The following is a 19,359-nucleotide window of genomic DNA, read 5'->3' on the forward strand; positions in this document are numbered from 1 at the left end:
ACTTTCAATTGTTCCACACTGATATGTCCAGTTAATACCGGGGTGTACTGTATGTAGTTAGGATGAGTAGTATTCTTGTAGATGCACACATCAGTACTTCTTTTCAATCGGTTGGTAGTGGGCGGGGCTTAAAAATTAACACAGGGTTCCAGGTAAGATAATGAGACTGCGTGGCCGAGGAATCATGCCACTCTAACCTTGAAGTCAAAAGCTGACTCCCTCCACACCACTGTGTGTGTGTGTGTATGTGTGTGTGTGTGTATGTGTGTGTGTGTGTGTGTGTGTATGTGTGTGTTGGTCTTCTGTCCTCCAATCTCGTAAACAACAAGTGAACATGGAACCAGACGGGACCTCAATCAAATCAATGCAGGTTCAAAGGCTCTGTGTCCGGTGTGTGTGTGTGTGTGTGTGTGTGTGTGTGTGTGTATCAATCCATGGGGGGAAGGAGGTTGACAGAATAATGACCCGACCTCTGCTTTCATCAGGCTCTCCACCAGTCTCGCTCCTCTCTTGTACCCCTCTAGCTCTCCTCTTCTGGACTCATCCCTCCTTTATTCATCTTCTTCTTCTCTTTTTGTCAAACCGGTCCAGGAACAACTCTTGTAATCTGACATATTTCCCCTTCATTCCATCTTTTCTATGCCTCACCACTGCGGTAATCCTCCATTTCTCTTTTGTTTCCAATCGCCTTTCTTTCTCCTCTCTTTAAAAAACATTCTTTTCAAGGCCCCCTGCCCCAATAACTCAAACAGTCCTCTCTTTGATGCATCATTCATGGTTTTGTTCCCTAATGCACTCTCTATCTCTTTCACAGCCACACTATCAAATCTTCATCATCAGCTTTTATCTAGTGTTCCAGCCTTCCCCTTCTCTCCCCCTTTTAACGTCTTGTCTCGGGTTCTACTGCTGCCTCTTGTCCGCTTCTATTTCTATCCATGCTCAAGAGCTCAGTCTCTCACTTCATCTCTACTCAATCAGCCCATTCTTTTATGCCCCCTTTTCCTCCATCTCTAGCTCATTCCCTTTTCTATCACATTCACTTTCTGCCTCATTCAGCCGCCCTCCTCCCTACCTCACGTGCCCCTGCCGTGTTCTCCCCTACCCTTCCTTTCTCTCAGTCTGTCATTCCCTGAGGTGAGTGGCTGAGTGCTAATGCCCAGGTTTCAGTAATGGGATAATCCTTTACATCAGAGCAGCAGCCTCAGTCTGACTACACGTCAGTCTCTAAAAGCCATCCTTATCATTGAAATAGGCCTCTAATCTCCACATCACACGTCATTCATACAGCAAAAAGCGCACGCGCACGTTCACACACACACACACACACACACACACACACGCTGACCAAATCGTCGCTGCCCAGCTTTCTTTCTTATCGGCTGGATGCCGCTATCACAGACAATGTTTCTGCACTGCATTTACCTGCAGATCAAGATGTAGCCTATAGGTTGTTTATCTTCCCTGCACAGCATTTAAGATATGTAATGAGTATGTTGTGGCAGCACTGTGAGGTAAACTGTGCACAGTGAGAGGAAGATATCCAGCCTGAGGCTATTAAAGTAGTGTCACAGCGGTTTTGGTGACAGCGAGAGTGCAGATATAATCATTTTTTGCTGCCTTGCGCATGCAGTTTTCACGGTGTCAATGTGAAGTGTGGTTCTAACCCGGTTTCACCTATGAATGCTAGAACGCCTGAACAGAAACGGAATCCGGAACATTTTGAATGGCATCGTCGTCCAGGGAGGGCGGATGCGCGGCTTTGACTCTAAGCCTTCCACCTGTGCCCAGAAGTAGCTGGAAAAAAGTGGAAAAACAAAATCTCTTGGTCAACACCTGCTTTGGGTCTTACGTAATGAACAGCCAGCATGGAGGAAGAGGAGGAGTCACAGATGAGCGAGAGCTTTTTAAATGAATTGGAATATATAATTGCAACGTTTTAGTTCTTTAATCGTGTTTGGCGCTTCTCTGTCATCCTGGTGTCTGACTTTTTTTTTTTTAAGTTGATGCTGCTGCTGCTGTGTTTTGACTGGATGTCAATCAAAGATGACTTGATAAGGGTTATGACAAGATTGCTGTCAAGCTTCAAAGAAACACATCTGTAGAGTTAGCAAAGCTTTTGGTGTTAAAGCCAGACTACGTACTGCACGAAGGAAGCAACAGTGGTCTGGACGACAAATATCAAGGACTCCAAGAGCATGTACTTCCACCAAGGCCACCGAAGTTGAAATGCCACTCAATAAAAAGCCATTTTCACAATGTCAAACTGATCTGCCTCCCATGTTTCCCCACTTTGGTAGAAGTAAGCACATTTTCATGTGTATAAAAGAGACGGACAGACAGACAGCCCACCTCTAAAACACTTCCAGGTGATAAATTCTCTTTTCAGGGGAGGATGTGGTGTCCTTTTTCCTAGCCATCCACAGTTGCACAAGCTAACAAGTGACATAACAAAGTAGCCTGAATGTGGGTTTTGATTTAGCAACAGTAGCAAGACTGCAGGAGAATCTCACCCTAAAATAAGTTTGTGGAACATTTGGGGCACTTTGCACAGGCATCTCTGCACTAATGAGCTGACAGCTTCATGACATGCAGGAAATCAGGAAGGAATTGATTTTCTTTTGTATGAAGACAGACGGTCAGTAAACACATGGCATAAACCCAAACTGTGTATTTAGAGTCCCATAAAGAACAGCTTCTGTACTAGAACTGGTTTTTTTTCTGTAATATAATGTGAAGACCCTGATGTGCACCTGAACATCACCGTTATTGCTCTAAAGAATGGCAGGGTTGAAGAACATTCCAGAAGAGGAAAGCATTTCTTTGCAAGGTGAACTGGTTGCTGTGTATGATGGCCCGAGGAATGTGTTACTGGGTAAAATCTCCTCTGTTTATTATCCTTTATTTTGGAGATGGATGAAAAGACTTTGAATGTGTCTCAGGAAGGGAAGTGGTAAACCTTTAAACCGTGAATGTTTTGCGACTTTGCAACAAATTTAATTATTATAAAGGCTTTTTTTTTGGGGGGGGGGGGTCCTCATAAAACCATGAGAGTGCATGGCAGGTCAATCAAAGAAATCAATCAATTAATCAATCAGTATTTTGGGCTGGAATACAATAAAGGAGAAAGCCTGAGCTGCCGAGGGACAACCCAGCCCTCCCACCTGTGTGTGGGACTGGGAGGCTGCTGGACTGAGTTTTATGATGATGACTGACTGCAGGTCATAATTTACCACCACTTTGCGACGTCCAGATTAAAGATAATGGCACAGGAGGTGGAGGGGGAGGGTTTTTAAAGAATGGTGAAAGAATTCATCGCCCACATCTCTGGTGAACTCGTTTTATCAATGACCAGTGGCCAAAGATCCAGAACCTAGTGTGGTTTTCTAGAGACAATAAATAATGTGTTTGCAAACTCGCAACATTTTTTTTTTTTTTTTTAACGAGTGATGAATCACTAGGGGCAAGGAAAATAATTGATTCAGAGATGGAACGCAATTCTTAATTGAATGATTAATTCATCCGTGTACATGATGTAAAAATCACAGCACCTCAGCCAAATTAAATTAAGAAATTTGCATAAATATAGAAACAACAGGACCGTAGTTTGTTATCAATTGCAAGTGTTTATTTCCAATTTAATCTACTAACATTTTTTTTTAACTTTTATCATAATTTACCTTGGTATAATATTAAAAACTTTGGGGTTTAATTGATTGGTCATCAAATTAAATTTTAAATGTAATGCTGACAAGAAATCTAACCTGAAATAAATCTATTAGACAGTTAAAATCACATGCAAACATTTCCAGTGGTGGCTAAGACTGAAACAAGTCACTTACTGTGCTAAAAGTCCTGAAACTGAAAAGTTAGGAAGGAGAACTGTGGTTTTCTATCGCTAAAAGTGCTGAAAAACACAAACCTACAGGCTGGAGTGTCCTCACACTGTCAGTAACATTTGGATATAAGATTACGTATAGAACATTATACATAACCGAAGTAAAAGCAAAGAAGTTGTGGTGCAGCATTGCAATCCCATCTGCAAATCAGTCCTGTTCCATAGTCTGGATTCTCTCACCTTGCCTTGTAGAACCCTTGGGAACCATTTTACTCTAATGCGTAAAGCAACACTGTTGAACTTGTTCTCTGCTCAACTCTGACTCTAAGTCCCTGTCTGTTGTGACTGACTTTTTTGAAGTCCACTTTGACTAGAGTAAATATAATAGCAGTACAGTACTGTACAGACAAGACTTGAGAGGTAGTGAGGACACTCCAAAGATCAGTAATCAGATTACTACCTAAAACATATTTACTCTCGTGCTGCAGTGATAGCCACTGTAAAATAACCCTGAGGCTAGAAAACCTGCATGTGCATGACAACCTGAGCCAGCAGAGCCACTTAGGCATGCAGAAGTTACTGTACCTGCACTGCAATGTACTACATAATGACAACTCCACAGAACCTGAGTCTCAAACTCCCTCAGATATTAGCAGCAGGAAACAGATGCCACTGCTGTGCTTTAGACTCACAACATGCTCATCAAACACACATATTAGGAGATTTTTGGGCGTCCGGCTCTTCTGAGACCCACGGGTATTCTCTACCTTTAAATCATTGTACCTCTTTTGCATTTCCTTAAAAACACAAGAGATGGAAAAAGTTCATCTTTGTGTTTATCGCCAAATAACTATTAGGAGTGGAGCTGAATCCATGTGCGGTATCCAGAGAAGCACCAACAGATGCCCTCTGTTGTTGGTGAGGGGGGTTCATCCTCCGCCAGCCTATGTGGAGTCCTACTTTTCCATCAACAGACTTAAATTCAAAGACTGTCAGACAAAAATGAACCATTCCTCAAGCCAAGTTTGTCTCTTTGTGCAGGAATGTGTTGTTTTTGCCGTAGTTTTGTATTTGCTTTTACTTTTTGCTGTTCATTTTTGGAGTCAAACACATTGCAGATCCTACGGGACATTCGCAGAACACCAGGTCGATAAGTGTATACGTGCCAGACGAATTTGACACCCAACCACATTATCTAAGTGTGTGTATGTGTATTAAAGTTCAGATTTAGGTGCAGTAACACAATAATTTGACCTTTTTTCCAACACCGCGTGAACATACTGACTAGCAGGGTTTAGCTCACCCAAAAGGTTTACGCTATGATGTCCCATCCCTCTCTGCACAGGCACTGCAACCAATCTGTAGGAGCCACCAGTGCAGTGACAAATATATGACCCCTCATTGGTTTCCCCAAAGCAATTGGTACCACTGCCAAATGGGTTGATGGAGGACCCAGCAGAGCGGGATGCATTATGACCAAGAAGCAAACCCAGCTCCCTTAGGTGGTACGGCCTTAACCCCTGTGAGCTCCATTGTAAGAAATCTATTTCTCTTTACATTACCCTCTGCTGTTTGTCAAAGCATTCTATGTTTAACTTTAGTGCACAAAGACACATAGCTTATGGGGAAGCAGCAGCGAGTGGCTCACAGGTAGAGTGGCCATCGAGTAACTGAAGGGTTCCATCCTCGTGTTCCCTGAAGGCCTTGATGAAGTGTCCTAGAACACCAATTGCTCCTGATTAATAGGCTGGCACTCCTCATGGCAGCCACCACTATCCCTGGGTGACTGTGTGTGTGTGTGTGTGTGTGTGTGTGTGTGTGTGTGTGTGTGTGTGTGTGTGTGTGTGTGTGAGAATGGGTGAAAGGCAACATTGTGAAGTACCTACAGTAGTGCTTAGGTTAAAAAAAAGTCCAAATATACTGTAAGATCTTAACATTTAGGTCCTGGCTCATCCCTGATGTGGCCCTTTACCAGCGTGTACAGTCACGCACTCTGAACTGGACTGTAACTAACATGGGTGCCAAGCTCAGATCAATTCAGCACTCATAAAAACTCGAGGGCAGAGCAAAACCTACGGAGACCAATGAGACGAAACTGGCACACTTTAGACGGGCAACCCTAGATGGCGTTACGGTTACGGCAGGCACCACTTTGGACTGGAATTGCAACGGGGATGGAACCAAATCAAAGCAGAATACTGTCAAACAGTACTAACACGAGAGCTGCTCCTGAATAATCACTAAAGATAACACACATAAACAGGGTGGTGCTGGCTCCAGATGAAGCCGAGAGCTCTATACTCGTGAAAAACAAACCCTAGACCTCATCAGATAAGGGGAATGTAAATCCATAACACAGACTAAAAGTAGACACAGGCAGGTCCAAAATAATCACTGCCTCATCACCAGGCACACAGAGGGGGTCTCAACACACCGAAGCAAACTTATTTTCGTTGGTGTCCTGAATTTCTTAACAATGAAGGCATCCTCTATAATAGATGAATTAAATTCAGTACTTACTGTAAATGCAACAGTTAATGTTTGGTTCTTTTTTTAATTTGCAGTGCCTTTTGAAATAGGTTAATAGCCAGAATAAAGGTTTTCAGTTCCCAGCTTTGGAAAAAGGAAACCCATTTTTCTTTTTTCTTTAACTCTAGGTATAACATTCACCAAATTCGAACTTCTGGAAAATAGCTGCCGAAGTGAAAACCAGGCAGAGGTCAAACGTCGTGTCACAACATGGTGCAATGCAGCAGCGTTTGGAGAAACAGTCATGGCAAAGGTGAAGTACATACTGGAAACGGAGCAACATGATGGAGTGTGTTTTAAGACTAAAAGGAGTTGGCTAAATGGAAAACAGGAGCAACAAAGAAAGGCTGAAGTCATGTAAACAGGAAAAAGAGTAAAGAGGCAGGACGGAAATGGAACGGTAGGGGAGGGAGGTCTTAGAGGGCCCCCTCAATAATGATCTCCGAAATCCTCCTAATTGGGCAAATCTCCAAGCAGGCACCCTCTGCACCGCACTCAGGTCAGGCAAGAGAGCAAGAGCGGGGAAAAGGAAGGAAGGGGAAAAGCATTTGCAGGCACAAGAGGGGTGACATGAAAAGGCTGAGCTATGTGGGTCTAATGAATTGAGGGGTTGTACAAGTGCAGCATTGACCTCCATTGAACTCCATGCTCCCAACTTCAATTCCTCCTTCCCAGCTCTCCAGCTTCGGCAAAAGCTCTTGTAAATCCATGAATTGAGATGTTGACAAAAACAATCAGCGTCACATAATGGCAAAGTTAAGCGATACAACCGTGGCTCCATTAGGTCATTTTCACTGAACTACTCTCGTCGTCCCCGTCTACATAATCAGAGAAGAAGAAATGTTTTCAGAAAAGCAGGTCTGCCTGCAGAACGCTACAGTGGGTGACACGCCCTTTACAAACGCCGGCAGTCGACTTTCATCACATACCAAAACAAGTTAACCGAGCGGGTATCTTTCAAATGGCCTTAAATTCTAAAGACTGAAGAGGCAACTACTTAAGTCGAGACAGGATGAATTTTGTCTCTTTGTCCAAAAGTACATTTTCGCAGTAGTTTGCTCACCATGATGATGCTTAAGCTGACTTTTCTCTGTTTGATTGCTGCTTTAAAACACCGTGGTTGATCCTACAGAACACACAAAGAACACCAAGCAGCGTAAACATGGCGGAATAATTCAACTCCAAACCGCATTGCGTGGGTGTGTTAGTCCGACTTTGAAAAAAGACTTTTTCCTGTATTTTAAAAGTCCACTTCTAGTCTGACTAACACGATACAGCCTCTTTTTTGCTAACATGATGCAAACATACTGACTGTGGCAAAGGAAAGAATGGTGAGTGACGGATGTGAGAGAAGGGAAAGAGGGCCTCTCTGGAGGACTAATTTATGTGCGTCATGATCAATGGGTTAATTAAGTGGATAGAGGAGGAAAACGGAAAGGGCAGGGACTGGCCTGAGTGGACGGCAGCAACGGCAATGTGAGGGGTGGAAGGGCAGATAGATGGAGGTTAGTAGGTTGAGGAGGATGGACAGATTTTAACTATGTAAGATCTCCATGATGTGGAGTCCACAATAGAATCCAAATCCTCTTGAGGGCTTAACTGAATTGACAAGACCTGGCCAATAATTCTCTCACGGGAATTTCTTCAGGTTAGTGATGATTTTGAACTATCGGCTCAGCTACGGAATCAATACAACTCCACCTCTTCAGATTTGTCAAAGTCTTGCGAAATAAGATGTCAAGAATGCGATCTATGGGGCAGTCTTTCAGAGACCTTTGGAAAATCAATTCCGATATTTACTCGTCAAGAAATTCTCAATAGTAGGAATATGACTGTCAAGCACACACATACAACACTTATCATGGGTGCTTACACAACCTACACCCTTGCAGCAGTTCCAGAATGTAAAGCACGTTCTACAGTCAGGGGAATAGAGCTCATCCTTTGAAATGTGTTTATTCCACACACAAGGAAAGAGAGAAACAGGCAAAAAAAAAAAAAAAAAAAACTGCTGACTTGCAGCCTTCTAATCGCCGCCCCTTTCTTCTGTTCCTCTTCGTATTTCCAGGTCCCATGAGTTTAAACCCAAATGGAAAGAGATCGTTTCATGAAGGCACCGAGGGAATTTCAGTTGCTTTCTTCACGTCTTTGCAGCATCAACCCCCCCCCCCCGCCACCCCCGTTCAATCTCATTCCGCTATCTAAAAGGTAATACACACTAACAGATGTCCCAGCAAAGCAATCTCACCACTCATTTGCCATTATCACTTGCGTGTGATCAAGGTTACACTCCTTTACCCGGGCTAATTAAGTTGAAAACATCCTATCTTTCTTTCTCTAATCGTTTCTCTCTTTGCATACCACCTATACATTCCTGATGCTTTTACCTTTTGTAGTTCTAATAGGCCCCATTTACACCTGGAATTAAAATGTGTTTTGGCCGATCAGACAGCAATCAGATAGTGTTTGACCACATTAAAGTACAAGTTAGATGCGCCAGTATTGTGGTATTGTTGTTGAAACAGAAGAGCTTCTCGTCCAAGTTTTAATACTTCATCATCTTCTAAAAGGAGAATCAGTATTTATGTTAGAAGCAGCAGGTCAAGGTGTAAATTACCTCATACTGTATAGTCACGAAATCTGCCAACCAGTTCTTTAAACTTTTTCCAGTTTGTCTTACATCTCAGGGCCAGACTGTCTTGTGAAGGGCATGGCACAAGGAAGGTGAGGCATTTTACCAAGATCCCGAAGCCCCCCCCCCCCCCCCCCCAGCAGCAGATAGGCACACTAAACAAAGTTCTGTGTGGGTAAGACCACTGACATTTATGTCCCCGGTGCTGTGAGCTGCTACCTGTGCAGTCCACAAATATCCGTTCATGCGAGGGTGTTTGGTCTAGGAGTGAATTTAGCCCCTCTTCCCTTTCCTGCTGCAATTTGTCAGCAAAGAAATGATTCAGCCTTGAGAGACAGTGTGAAGAGCCGTAGATGAATGATTCAACCATCAGGCACTGTTTTCGATGAGGGATGGAGGATACACATGCCGCATTTTTAAATATCACCAGAAAATAAAAAAGAAAAGGCCTTCAGTTAAAACAAATCAAAGGAGAAGGCCAAGCCAAAAGTTTGGAGGCTACACTTCTGAGTGTGTGCAGCAAGGCAGAACCTTAGTCAAGTATCACGTATGTGTCCCTGCTCATCCTGAGGTTCAGTGTTCTCCTTTGCCAATTGTGACAATAACAACAATCATAGCCAGCTTGGTGTCATCAAGCGTGAAAGTCCAACACTGCCATTCTGGTGCTCGTTCATTATTGTCGGGCCTCTGTTTCCGTCCCTATCCAGCTTACACAAATACAGCCAGAGCAGAGCAAGGGCCTGTCGAGACAGTAGCAACCTAATTCACGAGAACAGTCACATTCTTTTCATTAGGATCTGCCATCATGACAGCAAAAGTCCAGCAGCCTAACAATGCATCAACAGGAGCCTGACAAAGTACTTGAAATATCCAATTGTGCAGGAGAATTGGAACTAAGGCTGAAATCTTAAAGGTATAAAGTTGAGGAGGCAACATGGATCCAGTGACCCTCCAGCGAGTGCTATCAGTGCATCACTAAGTGTGTGATTAGCCGGCAGCTTTGCTATGCCTCAAACCCAACTACCACAACCCACAGTCAGTGACGCTAACAGACCAACATCAAACAGATAACGCCCGTGCCGAACGACAGGCTCATTACGGTGCACTAGCTGAGTACTCAGTGTGTGTGCTGCAGCAAGAGGGAAATATGTGTTTTATAACAACCCTCATCATTATACAGTGCAGCCACAATGATAGCACTTCAGCTTGTTGGCCAACAAAGCCACTACTGCTGCTGCTGCTTTTCTCCCTGGCACTGCAAATCAGCTGGTCATTGTCTAGCTGAGGCCTGACAGCTCACACTAGTATGTATGCTCACGTATGCAAGCGGGGAAGAAGTAGCGTGTAGCAGAGTGCAAAATGGAGATGGTGGTTATGTCTGAAACAGCTCGCCATTTACTCTTCAGCTTGCCCCCTCCACTCTTTTTCGATTTCTTGTGACATCACCGGTTACTTGACTTTCAGAGCACACAGCCTCTCCTCCTCTCTCTATATGTGTCTGGGGTAAGAGGGCAGCGATAGCAGCCAGCCCACCTGCCAGTCTCCAGACCCGCTGACCTGGAGCTTGTTTGTGATGCTGATGGTTTACAATGGAGACCTTGCAAGGATGTGGCGACTCTACCTGACCTTGAGATACCGTCAATACCACTCAATTTCTCCATGTCCCCATAAATGGCAAAATGTAACACACACTTTGGAGTAAAAATAACGTATGTGTGTGTGTGTGTGTGTGTGTGTGTGTGAGAGAGAGAATCAGAATGAAATGAATAACACAAAAGCAGGATTTCATAAACGCATTAATCTCCAAATTTATGTAGTTGTGAGATTTGTGTGTAAAATCCCTGAGAAGGATTGTAGAAGGGTATTAAGGTCAAATATCAAGCACACAGGTAGAATTCCCATGGATCCACCCAAGAAATACAGGGAAAGTCAACCAGTTTGCCAAAGGGATGAGCTGCACTGCTGAGGGCAACATGGATTCCAACTGTCAGTCAATCTGATTGGCCAGAAAGCCGGATGTATTTAATCCCAGCTGCTGCTGCTGACTTCAGTGCTGTTGATTCCATCAAATCTGTAGCATGCTTTCTATTCAAGACCTGATTCTGCAACACAGAAGCATGAAATCCCATTGAAGCTTTGCACCTCTATTATGAATGGATTTATAACACACTCGACAGAGGTTTTAATCTTTGCAAGTATTCTATTATCAGAGGGGAAGAGTGCCGATATTCACCCTCTCCTGCACTGTCAAACTTGAGAGGAGATCTAGCAGTTCGAAGCTGACCAGCGGAAGTTCCGGGTGGTTTCTCTCTTCCGCTCTATCTTCCCCCAGCTTTTATCTCTTTGAAGAAGCGAGGAGTAAATGTTCAAGGATCTTGGCTGGTGGTCAACCTGCTTCTGGCGGGGGGTGGAACAAATGTTGATGTGAAGGTTGAAGCTGCTGTTGGCTGGAGACTCGGGGAAGTGAACATCAGAGTTTTCAATCAAAATGTGTCTGAGAGTGTTCAACCTTGATCCAACCTTAATGAGCCCACCGGGGACACAACAGCGCTGCTCACCGCAGGTTGAGAATGTGCGAAAGAAGGATAAGGACCCAGGAAGTATGCGAAGGGACAATGAAAATGACATGAAATACAGAGAGATGAAGAAAAGGACCAACTCCCACCTCCTTAAGCTGTGCCACCGTGTGTTCTGAGGAGATTTGGAGCAGGATACATAATGTTCTTCTGCTGTTCTGTTATACATTCACACTGATTTATCTTTTAATATGTAAAGCAACCGACAATGTTGCTCTGGTGCGCCGTGTTGCATTTAATCATTTTTGTGTGTTTTCTGTCTTTATATGCCTGGAGGACCATGTTGAAATGCATAGAGCAGGAAAAAAATAGAGTAGCTGTACATAAAAAGAGATCTGTCTTACACCCTGTGATCAGTATAACAGCTTCAATTGATTGCAATGGAAGCAATCGGCTAGAATAGTCACGTCAGGCTGTAAACATGTCTGATGTATTCCATGCAAAGGAGAGAGATGGGCCACTGTGGAGGGACTGAGGACCAGCTCTCCCAGACAATTGCACCAAACAGCCAAACAGACAGATGAGCAGGGAGGAAAGAGGGAGGTACAATATATGCTGGATCCTTCCACTTCAAAAACTATAAAAGAAAATTGCCTGCACATACGTTGGAACTGGACACAAAATGCCAGTAAATGAAACGGTAGACATGCAGCAGGAACAAGGATGGCAGTGTAGCCTCAATGCAACACCTCAGGTGGTCCCCCTGGGTGCCCCAGCAACACCCCCCCCCCCCCCCCCACACACACACACATATATGAACTACCCAACAACAATAGGCTGCAGTGCTCACTGCCACTTTCAACAGGCTGAGAGGGACGGACAACGGACGTATAAATGTCAAGAGTTCCATGTGGAGTGAAAAGTTCCCATTCCAACAGTAATAAGTTGCTAGCAATGTGGGCTGCCATCTCCGTTAGCTCAGGGGTTCGCTGGCGGGTCCTGTTTGCTGCACTCGCAGCCGTGAACCTCCTCGTTGCTGGATGAGAACACGCAGCTGATGACTCCTTGTTAGCCAACGAGGTTGATGTTAATGCTAAGAAAGGACACTAGCAAGCTGAGCCCCTGTGGACAATCACTACCCCAAAATGCCTGGGAAGGAGCGTTTTAATATTTAGCGCCGCGGACAGCAGAGACTCTCATGTCGACCACCCCGCTGAGGCAGAGCCCTCCTCTCCAGCCTTGTTTGACTGCCTATTAGTCAGCACAATCCCCCTCAGCAGGCCCCTCACTGGATGTAAAAGGCCCCCACCGGTAAGACAGCAAGATTCATACGTAGCGACGTGTATGACACCACACGGGAAGCATCAAGACTAAAGAAGGAAACACACAACAGACGGAACTGGCCATTGTCGTAGCCACACAGCAGCAGAGAGCATCAGTGGCAGGTTGGTTGAGTCTGACTAATCTCCCACCACTTTTATTTTTTTAATGTGTCAACCAAGTTTAGCGAACCCCACAAAAGAGAAATGCAACCGCAGCGTTTTCCTCATCGCAGCAGTCAATCCGGTCATGGAAGTTATGTTTGATCACGTTCTCCACCACAAACGTACGCGTGCAAAAACAGAATTCCAGGTTTAAAACTCTCATCTTTGCGGGGCTCATCCTTCCAAAAAAGATGCTGCCATAGCAATGACGCACACTCCTCGCTAAAGACCTCCAGGCTCCCTCTGAACCAAATGAATCAGTCGGCCACGACTGGGTAGAAAAGAGAAACGATTGAATACACGAGTGAGAGATAAAGACAAAAACCCAGGCTGAGTGTATACAGTGAACCAAAACAAAAACAAAACAGCAGGGAAAGCAAGTCTCGGTTTCATTCGATGAGAATAAAGCAGAGCGAGGCCCCACAAGCTAAAATTTATATCGCGGAAGTATTTGAAGCAAGGACGATAATGCTACGTATGCTGGTAAAGCACCGGTAAGCTATCGCACCTGTAGAACAAGAAGGTGAGAATACTGATGCAAAATGTCAAGGATACGTGGGAAACCAACCTGAAAAAAAAACCAACGTAATCAACACTTTTTCACAGAGCTTCTTAAAATCAAGCGCCAGAAATAAAGAAGGAACCACATCGGGCCTCGTGCTTGACACCAATAACCTCAGGTTTATTAGCACTGGTGGCATTCAATCATAATGTCGTTGTTTACATCCTAGTACAGGTTGAAGGTCAGTGTTTTACTCAAGTCTCTTCTCCTCTTCTTCATGATGAAGAAAACATGCAGCACACCTATGGGCTTTTCCAACTATTTGATGGAAAATATTTCTGTTGTTGTTTTTCTACGTGAACAAAATGTGAATATTATCCAGATTTGTTTTCCTATATATGCTACTGACATCAGGAGGTAGGAAGAATATCAGCATATCGGAAACTGGCAGCAACGACAACAACAACAACAACAAAAATTCAATATTGTGCATCTCTCATTTCGTCCTGCGTCAATCATTGAATGTTTTTCAAGTTTGCACCGCTTACAGATGAGCTTCCTGGAGAATACTGCTTGTCATTATTGCCATGGCTGCTGCTCATGATAATCAGGCATCTGCTGCACCATCAAGGTGCTGCTGGAGAAGCTGGCTGGTTGGTAAGGGTGATCGCATGATAGAATTGAATTATTTTGAACAAAAATAAAACTGGACAACGCTTCCTCAGGGATGGGAAGCTTTACACACGCCTGAGAAGTGCGAGGTAACCTCGGGCTGCAGGTTCCTGCGTGCTACTGCAACGTCAGTGTTGTATTGTGAACTAAGTCTCTTAAAGGGCTCGGTGCTGCGAGGTCTTCATGATTTGATTTAATTTGGATCCTTGTGTCTGGATTCTGTATTGATTCTGTACTTTAAAAAATTTAAATATTTATATTTACTGACTGGAATAAACAGAGAGGACCTCTGATATTTGTGGTCTAATATTCTGCACATTATTGACTCCATAATGTATTTCTCAAGTATAGAACATTCACATTACTGTAGGCTGTAATGAATTCCCTGAACTCAAAGTGGATACACACTCGAACGCACATTTTTTTTTTTTTTTTTCCTGAGCTGAACTTTCAGTGAAATGTAATAAACAGTGTAGGATTGATTCAGCGCCGCTGTCAGCCGTCTGCTGGGTCACTCTCTGCTCCACTCTGCTCTGAGGAACATCTGACACCAACTCAACCGCCGCCCACGTCCACGCTGACGTTTAGGGTTCAAAAAAGTGCTTCACCTCCTAACGTGCAGCGGCTTGGGTCGTGCCGTGGTTGGTGGTGGTGGTCTCGCGTGCTTCAGGTGTGTGCTAGCGTGACCATATTCTGATTACCAAAAACTAAGACACACACCAGCGATGAGATACTCAAATGGTACTAGAAGTTTACTCAAAGATACTCTATAATTTTAGTACATTCAAAGTATGCCTCCTCTGCATGGATACAAAACTGTTATATTACAAAATACTTACGGTACTATCTGTCACCAAAGACACAAAAACAGGACCCTGACCCTGGGAAAACAGGACGTTTGGTCACCCTACGTATTCGCCATCTTCCTAGCCCATGTTCTCCTAGGATGTAAAGGTATCTTCCTTTTTAAAGATGAAAATTTCAACAGAATTATTATTATTTACTGTGCATGAATGCAGCTTAAGAGACAAGGAAGGGCAGAGGTGCCGTGTTACTGCAGTATTTTAACACAGTTTGCACAGGGAGATGAAATGACTGTCAATAAGTTCCCGTATTCTCCAAAACATGCCTGGTCGTCTGCTTGAAGACCCGCGCTCGCCGCCACTGTCAAGTGGAGGCTCTAGGCTGCCCCCTGCAGGAGTGGCGGATCTTAATCACAACACCTGCTGCTATTTCACACCAGTAAAACCACCAGGGATCAACATCCCCCTCCAATCAAGAACTGAGTCGCATTAAATCAAACAAACATACCAAGTTCAGCAGAGGCGTGGGTTTTGTTCGTTTTTTTCATTTTCACAGTGACAAACGGCTCGTAAAATAACTTCTAATTGTGCATCTAATTAAAAAAATCAACGTAATCAGGCGGGTAAGAACAGATTTGACTGTCGGCGCACATTTCAAGAATCCCACGTGAGTTTTTCTCATGAAAATACTTCTTGTATCGTTTACAATGTCCACACAGGCAACAAAACTCATGTATCAGACTGGGTTTTGACATGAAAGTGGGGCTCGTGGGAGAGGAGAGGATATTCCTACAGAAACACACACGCTTCCGCTTGGATAAACCACTACTTAGAGAGGATACCTTTCCTTCCCTGAATGAGCCAGAAGTCAAACGTGATCAAATGTGTTGGACACAAGTCCATCTCTCAATAAGTCGCATGTCACACGTGTCCAGGGTGTCTCGCAGGAGAAATCAAATTCATGATGTTGGAGCTATAAAAATCTCCCAGCAGCCCTGAAAACATCAGTCTTCACCTTCAAAGCTGCCTGCCACAAATACTTCCCTTCCTCAGCTTCTCACAAACAACAGCGCCTCCGCCAGAACGCGCGTGTTCAGCCATCACCTCCGCTTTGCTACACGAATATCCAACTTCACCGCCATTCATCAAAAGCTTCCCCGGTCGATCTGTCAGTTAGCATCTTCTCAAAACTTGTATTTCTTCACATGGAAATGACATCTCTCACCTAAAATTAGCAGCGACGCTCGGACGCTTGCTGTCACTGATTCGTCACTCTACAACAACAAAAAATAGCCAGGGACAAGACAAGCAGCAGTTAAAGAGGCGCAGAGATTTTTTTTTTTTTTTTTTTTTGGAAGTGTGCGATTGTGGTTGACCGTTGCTACATAACTACTTACGCCTGTTCACCGCCCCTCCACCGCCCCTCCACCTCTGAATCCTGCTCAGGACAGGTGGCATTGAACAATATCAGCGCTGTTTTTGATTCAGACACACACACAGATAAATGAACGACTCTGCATGTAAGCCTCACACACACACATACACACACACATAAAGATGACAACAATAAGGCTCAGAGCAAGTCAGCAACTGAGTTAAGAGTTGTGTAGCACTGCAGGAGAAGAGCTCTGGGTGTCATTATTTTACCTGAGGAAAACGCACCTGAAATCAATCCACATCACCTCGCTCCCCTCGTTAACACCTCGTGGGTTTCCAGCTAACCGCCGTCGTCGAGATTAAAAAACATCCGGCGCTACAACATCCCCACGCCTCTATTAAACCGCCGTCTCCCCACAGAGGGGATGTCATGTCCCTATCTGCTATATAGGGCAGACGAGCAGCCTAAACAAAGGCGAGCGGCTGAGACGAGCAGAGCTGAGTTGACCAGAGCTGCCTTTCCCTTCTCGTCGTCGCAGATAAGAACAGAGGTCTTCTTGTCCCTGCTGAATTCTATCATCTAGCAGACCCTGCTGATGCGAATGCCCCACAACAGCAGCCGCAGCATATAAATGTGCCCCATTCTTTGTGCCGTGCATGTGTATCTGTTTGTGTGGAAGAGAGTGTTTCGGAGGACATGTTCTCATGGCCCTGGTGTTTCCTGGGTCATCCGACTTTAAGGAATCGGCGGAGAGAGACGATGAAGGAGGACCTGTGTGTGTGTGTGTGTGTGTGTGCGTGTGTCTCATTCTGTACATTTGAAACTTGCAAACATCATTTCACTTTTTCTTGTTCCACAAAAAATACACAATGAAATAAAGGTATAGGCGCGAAGCCCCAGATGCAGTCTCCCTTCAGGATTCTAGGAGGGCAAGCGTGTGAATGGGAGCCTCTGTTTGCCTCATTGCACCGTAGGCAGGAGCTTCGCTGGGTGCCCCTCGTTTGTGGAGCAGAGGATGCAGCTTCCCTGTCGCTATACAGCAAATACACACAACATCTCCAAATACTACGCAAAACTGCAACGGAGGGCAACGTTCAGTCCCCACAAGCTGCTGGGCACGTTCCTGCTGCTACTGCTGTTTCCCGGGGTGTTGTTGCTGTTCTTCTTGTTCTTGTTGTTTTTGTTGTTGTGTTTGCAACACAGCAACAAAAATGTATATATTTTAAGGAATTGAAAGATATTAAATATTCAACAAGAAATTCCATGTCTCAGTCAAAACCACCCATTTCCTCTACACACACACACACACACACACACACACAGACACACACACACACACACACACACACACTCTGCATAGGTGTCAAAGACAAATGTCAAATGCACACTTAAAATGGTAAATTAAGACAAATACGTCATTACCAAAAACGGATTAATGCCATTTTTAAAAACACCTATTTAATATTTCTTTTTAAAACACATATATATTCGAATGGCACGTGTGTGTTGCTCTGATGAAGTGCATGAATTCTGCAGCAAATCCGACCTGTTAATTTGGGATCCACGGCTCTTGCTGGACCGCCAGGTTCCCTCCGATGCTTTTCTTTTTCTTGTTTCCTGAGATTCTGTCACTCTCTCCTCCGTGTCCTCTTCCTAAAACCTCCCCCGGGCAGTCAAGCAAGCAAAAAATAAATAAATAAATCAATAAATAAAATTGTTTTAAAAAAATCTTTAAAAGAGTGACTGCTTCTAAAAACAAGAAATAGGCAAAATAATTTTTTTTTTAAAAAGTTATAATAAAATATAAAAAGACAAAAATGCCCGCTGGCAGCACTCCTTCCCTGGATCGAACCGGGCCAGCAGGTGGGACTTTATGACTGGAAACCAAAAATAAAGTGGCTCTGCTGCAACAGACGCCGCATTCAGCGGGATGTAGTACGACGGCTCCCCGCCATTCGACCTACAGCGGCTCGGTCTCCATCCGGCGGGCCCATAAATTCACTCATTTCTGTCTGACAGTTCCTGTTTTTACGAGGCCCTGAATAGACGAAATAACCACCACCACAAAAAAAAAGAAAAAGAAAAACCCAACAACCTCAGGACGTGTCTGCGGGTTTGACAGCCGGGAAGTGTCACCTGTGACGGCCGGTGGTCGCTGATACCGGTAAATCCTCCGTAAATCCCCTCAAATACAGCTGCCGGTTCGAGTCTCAGCCGGGCTGCTTCACGGCGGACACACACCGCGCCGTCCTCCGGTAGTTCCGCCGGAGGATGCTGCCTCTCCCGTTGCTGCTTCGTGGACCGCCGCGACCGTCTGAAAAAAAAAAAAAAAAAAAAAACTAGCTCCGGCGCACGCACGCATGCGCGTCCCCGCTGTGTGACACGCGCCGCAGTGTCCTCCCTAGCAAGCCGGTCGCCCTGGCAACGCTTCCCTCTGACCTCATTATGATGGTTTCGCGTCTTATTTCCCTCGGTTTCTGTCGCAAGTTCACGCAACGGTGACAAAATATTAATCCGCGGAGGGGCGTCGTGCGGTCGCGCTCTATGTCTTCTGGAGCCATGCAACATTTAGTGATGAGGAGTTTCTTCTTTTTTTTATCTTTTCTTTTTTTCAGCTGGAAATCAGAATGCATCAGCGTGACGTCAGAGGACGTTAAAGGCATACGAGCCCTCCCCGCCCCTCCTCCTCCTCCTCCTCCCCCACCACCTCCTTCCTCTTCTCCACCTCTAGGAACCACAGCTGGCACAGGAGATTGAAATGATAAAACACACAATAAGATGATGATCTGCGCTCTCTCATCAGCGCTACAAGTCCCCCCTGGCGTATTATACAGTCAGCGTCTGACATCACCAGCTTGCACATTTATTTATTTTATGTTTTTACTTTAAGGGATAATAACTATATAACATCCAGCATGGTGGAGTCCCTGATCTCATCACTGCAGATGGCTGCGTGGTGCCCACCTGCTCCTCTGGATGCAGCAGGATGCAGCTACACGTCTGTCTTA

At 44.7% G+C, this 19,359-nt stretch overlaps 1 protein-coding gene across 3 annotated transcripts in view; it reads right to left on the reverse strand.

Moving 5' to 3' along the window:
* nlgn2a (neuroligin 2a) overlaps positions 1-18,808 on the reverse strand; it is a 182,304-nt gene extending 163,496 nt beyond the window's left edge. For 2 of the 3 annotated variants that reach the window (XM_086196887.1, XM_086196885.1), the window contains exon 1: positions 17,898-18,808. The gene's annotated coding sequence lies outside the window, so the exon portion shown is untranslated. The remainder of the gene's footprint in view (positions 1-17,897) is intronic. The other variant, XM_086196886.1, reaches the window with a different exon arrangement.
* Positions 18,809-19,359: the final 551 nt, after the last annotated feature.

The sequence above is a fragment of the Aulostomus chinensis genome, chromosome 24, assembly GCF_037954235.1.
Source record: "Aulostomus chinensis isolate RoL2024-O1b breed Wild chromosome 24, RoL_Achi_v1.0, whole genome shotgun sequence".
NCBI classification, from domain to species: Eukaryota; Metazoa; Chordata; class Actinopteri; order Syngnathiformes; family Aulostomidae; genus Aulostomus; species Aulostomus chinensis.